The sequence below is a fragment of the Equus caballus genome, chromosome 7, assembly GCF_041296265.1.
Source record: "Equus caballus isolate H_3958 breed thoroughbred chromosome 7, TB-T2T, whole genome shotgun sequence".
Classification (NCBI taxonomy): domain Eukaryota; kingdom Metazoa; phylum Chordata; class Mammalia; order Perissodactyla; family Equidae; genus Equus; species Equus caballus.
This window is the reverse complement of record NC_091690.1, coordinates 84372327-84377474: the sequence shown is the minus strand read 5'-3', so window position 1 is coordinate 84377474 and position 5148 is coordinate 84372327. Positions and strand designations below refer to the sequence as shown.

At 49.4% G+C, this 5148-nt stretch overlaps 1 long non-coding RNA gene across 1 annotated transcript; it reads left to right on the top strand.

The window, feature by feature from the left end:
- The first annotated feature begins 1549 nt into the window (after positions 1-1549).
- Positions 1550-4687, top strand: LOC138925049 (uncharacterized). Its single transcript, XR_011440708.1, has 2 exons — positions 1550-1888; positions 4006-4687. It is a non-coding gene; the product is annotated as an uncharacterized lncRNA (long non-coding RNA).
- Positions 4688-5148: the final 461 nt, after the last annotated feature.

Here is a 5148-nt window from a genome sequence, read left to right as displayed (position 1 = left end):
GATGTGTGTGTATAAGATATACATATACTTATTCTCCTGGTTCTGTTGCTCTAGAGAACCCAGACTAATGCAGAAGTGACAACACAATACCCATAGACCCTAGAGGGGAAGCAGGACTCTTCGGCCCCTCTGTACACTGAGGGCAAGTGACAATGCCCCTGTCTCTCGAGCACACATTTGTGATGAGGGGAGGATGGAGGAAGAGCCAACCACCTGGCCCCCCAACGGCAGAGAAATCCCCTGTAAAGGAGATGCTTGACACAACAACCAGAAGCTTCATTTGGTCATAAAATATATCTAAGATTTTTCAGCAGAAACTTAGCAAATGCTAGAGGGGGTAGTGAGAACATTTCCACTTGGGGACATAGATGAGGCAGTCTGGTTAAGAGACAGCCACAGCTTCCAATGACCATGTAGCTTGAAGGATTTCATCCCATTACTCACGAAGCAGGATTTTCAACAGCGTCCATGACTTCCTGGGCAAAAGAAAAGCATAGGTTCTGCGAGTGTGAGGTCCAGATAAGCAGGCCTGGATGCGAGGTGGGTCTCCCTGGCCTGCTTGGTCCCTGTCTCTCTGGCAGGATTGAGGGCCACTCTGGGCTGGGGCAATGTCACTACCCACATCCTCTCTGCACAAATGTCTGCATCCTCACTTCAGGTTTCAGTTGTTAGCCTTGGGACTGCAAGGGTCAGGAGGGACGGAGACTGGGACCCTGGCATCACAAGAAGGACAAACAAATAGTGAAGCAAGGAGACAAGTGCAGATGGTCTGAGGCAGAGGAGCAAGCAGGGCCATGGCTGGGGCAGCCATGGGGATTAGGGCTGGACAGTTCCTCGGGGTCCTCTGGTCCAACACTCCCATTTTTCAGGTGGTGACACTAACATCCAGAGCAGGGAAGGAGCTTGCCCATGTCACACAGGAAGTTCTAGGAGTAGGACTCTGGACTCAGTAACCTTCCTACTTTATCATAATAGGTCTTCAGAGAAAGCTGGACACTGGCCTTCCACCCAGGAGGCCAGGAGACCTGCCCCTGTGACCTGATGGTCAGGGTCCAGGCCAGAGCAGCTCTAGGGAGCAGGACTGTGCACTCTGGGCCCAGAGGGGAAGCTGTGTGGACTCGGCCCGCTTCCACACCTCTCAGTCCCATCCACACGCCAGAGCTGGCAGGGTGCCTGCAGGGAAGCCTGCCCAGGACAGTGGGAAGGAAGGGCCCCAGGTGACTGAACACGCGTGTTCCAGATCTGTCCCTGTTGCTCCCCACAAATCACTTTCCCTCTTGGTGCCTCAGTTTCTTCATCTGTAAAACACACTGACTGACTTAATACTCTTTAGTTTTACCGATATTTGGACATTCTACAGGTTAAAAAATTGTGTCCCTGCTTGAGGCAGAGACAGAAATATTAGATCTGTGCTCCAGAGGCAGAACCATTCTGGGCTGTGCTCACCAAGGTGTAGGTGTTCTGGAACCAAAGACTGCACAGAGGGCAGATTTGTATTCAAATTAAATGAGAGTTGGAGGAAAGACAAAGTCTTCTCAGGCTAATTTGTCTTCACAAATGTTTCCAACAGAAATTTTGAGGAGGTTCGTCTCTTCCCCCAGCCGCATGCCTCACCTGTCTTCCCGGAACAGAAGGAACAGAACAGTTGGAGAGACAGAGGACCATTTCTTCCTTCAAGGGGAGCCCCTCTTGGATCCCAGGGCAGCTGGCTGAGGCAGAGGTGACAGGCGAGAGCAGGTGCCCCTGCCTGAGGACCCAGAGCACCATCCTGCATGGCTTTAGGTACAGATTCATTTATAAAGAAGTAGACATTACTAACAGCTCCCCACCGAGGTCAAGAACAGACATCATTCTCAACCACAGTCTGTTCTTTTTCGAAGGAAACCAGGTAATAGTGTGTGTTTTCGTTTGTTTTGTTTTCTAAGCAAAGAGGTTGGGTATTCTGATGTTGTTATCTTGCTAATTACAAATTGCTTACAACTGGGAAAAGAAACCACCCAAGGTAAGAGAGAGGTCCCCTTGAATGTAGTTATCACAGGCATTTGCTCCCTGCTCATCCTCTTCTACCATCTCCCTGCCTCGAGCCTCTCACATAGCCTTGGCTGCATAACTCCCAGCCATCTCCCAGGTGTGGTGTCACCTCCTCAGGAAGTCTATCTTGACCCATAAAGTTGGGTTGTGTGCCTGTATCAGACATTGATGCTCCATCCAGATTGCCCCAGATCCCTTTGCTATTGCTCTGTGCCCCTCCCTGGCTTCCTTCTGTTTTCCCCTTTGGAATGTTTTTCTTTTCTGCACCCGACACCTGTGACTCTTTTCCAGAGGCGCTGCCCTGGGCCCACGGGCACCTGCATGGACAGCGTGTCTGGGAATTTATGTGCCCGCCCTCGCAGCAGTCCTTAGCCAGTGACTGATAGATTGGAAATCTGAAAGCCCAGGTTCTCCCCATATTTTGGGGACAAATTCCGAGGCCTGGTTTACACTCCGGAGTTTTCCTGTGGGGTCAGGTGGAAGCTTCTCTCAGCAGGACTTGTGCTTTGAATCTCACCCTCATTGGGCTTCTTCCTCCTTCCTGCCCTACTTCCCCCACTCTCTTACCGATTTCTCCTGGGAGCACTACTTGAAAAATCATTTACACACCCATCTATCTGGGGGTCCAACCTAGGATGGCATCCGTCCTATGCGCTCCCGTGGCCCTCTGGGCATGCCTCTATAATAGTGCTGATCACAGAGATTTGTAATTCCCTACCTACTAGGCAGCCCCTGCCACTGGACTAGGAGATATCTGAAGGCAGGGACAGCTGTGTCTCAGGACCTGCCAATGGACTCAATGAGAGTTTGTGAATGAACAAATGAACTGTGAACTGCAGTGGTCAGAATCAATCCCAATGGAAGGTTGAACCCAGGAAAATATCTGGGCCCATCTAGGGAAGCACAGTTCCTACACAGAAACTGACCGTATGCTTTCCTGAAATGGAGTGAAGGTGTTAGGGACGCCAGGTACTGGGCCTAGGATCAGATAACCACTTCATCCTCGTGCCCTTCTTGTGCATCTTCACCAGCACACTTTTGGCCTTTGGTTGTCAATCTCATTTCCCAACAGGCCTTCCTCTTAAAAATGTGCATATACGGTTACAACGGTCTTCCTAGTTTTTCATTCCTCTGTAGCGTCTGCATCCACACTCTGATTCCACCACAGGGTCTGCATTCATCTCTAGCTTTTAGATCACTGTTGCTACTGACCTGCCTCAGAATTCCACCCTGATCCCTGCATCCATCCCATCAGGTCTGCTAACTGTTGTCCCCAGGTGTCCCCAGTCTTCAAGTAGTCCCCATCAGCTGCCCTTTCCAGATGGCAGGACCTAGAGTGTTGGCTCTAATCACAATACCCCCTGGCCTACTCCTCTGTCCCACCCAGTGCCAGCACAGTGTGGAATGTGGTTGTGACAGAGAAGCCCAATCTGTTACCACCGCACTATCTATGGCACGTCCAGGCAGGCCTGGGCAGGTTGCCAGGGGTTTTGTTGACATGAAGAATAGCCCATAGGTTTCCCAGAAGAAACCACAATGAAAGCTTGGGACTGACACTCGGCCAAGACGGAGACTTGAGCAGATTGAAGGGCCCTTACATGCTTAGTCATTTGGGGTTTGGGAAGATGGTTGGCCATGGGTTGAATTTATCCCATAAAGGAGGATACCAAGGCCCACTTGTCCAACTTATTTGGGGTTGGGGTGAGACACAGAAAGAATAAGTCATATAGAAGAAATGAAAGAGCCTGAGAGAAAGAGGCCTGGCTGGAAGTGAGGCCCACAAATGCAGGGAGAGACCCTTTGAAGCAGGTGTAGGAGGGGAGAGAGTCATTGGAAAGGGCTATTTAATTGCAAAAAAAAAGATGCCTAAATCTTGTGGACGGAAAAAAAGTGCTTGAAAAAGAACTTTGTGAACTGATATTCCTTTCCCCTTGCTAATGTGGCAAATGGCATCCTTTCATTAAACATTCACAGGCAAGCTCTGAGCACTTGGAGTCAGGCTGTGCAGGAAATGATGGTGACCTTGGCTGAGCAGTCAAACAGAGGGCAGAGGAGATGTTAATGATTCACAGCCAGGAGGCCTGGGGATTCCTTCCACACCAACTCACTGCAGATCCCAGAAGGAACTTTGAAGATGAAGATGCTCTGTGCAAGACGATCCCAGGAGGAAGATCTGGGCAAACAAGTCTTGATTCAAGTTTTCTCACTCTTTATCTCTACCACACTGCCCCTTCCAGATCCTCCTCTCCCACACCCACACAGTTGTCACAGACTGTGAACAAATCTCTTTGCCTTCCGCCATCTTCCCTTCCTTCAACAAGGATGTATTGAGTACCTTCCTGGCACCAGGAACTAGGGAAACAGCGGTGAACAGAACAGATGAAAATCTCTGCCTTGGTGGAGCTTGCCTTCTGGAAGGAGGATGCAGACACACATCTAGCATGTCAGACAGCGATAAGCCATGGAGAGAAGGGGACAGGAAATACTGCTTATGATGAGAGGGGAGGGGATTGTAATTTTAAAGACAAGCCTCACTGAAGACCTTGCATTGGAAATTTTTATTAAGCTTCTTCTCTATGCCAGACATCATGCTAGCCACTGTGTATACATTGGGCATAAATTCCAAATAAAAGCATGAGATTCCTGCCCTTGGAAAGCTTACAGTCTAGATCCTTGAATTCTCAATATGACTCCCTTGGTGATCTTCCCACAACACAGGGACCATCATATCCCCACCCTGCTTGGCACCCTTCAATGACATTTCAATGCCTCGAGGATCAAATCCTGGCTCCCGAGCAGGTTTAAGGCCTTCAGTCCCTGTCCCACCACCTTCCCATCTGGTACCCACTCATGGCCTTCTTCCCCTCTAACTAGATGGCCACACAGGCTAATTTGCCTCGGATAGTCTTGGTTTGTGCCTGTCATCCTGCCATCATTATTAATAGCGTGCTGCTTTACTCTCAAAGTCTCTCAATTTGGACAATAAATCATATAGTCATGCTATTTGTAACACACACCCAATGCTTCAGATGAACAAAATACTCTCTGTTCTCAAAACACCTTCTACTTCTAGCTTCTGCACGTGGCCCACGTCTTCCTTGCATCTGGGTTACCCTA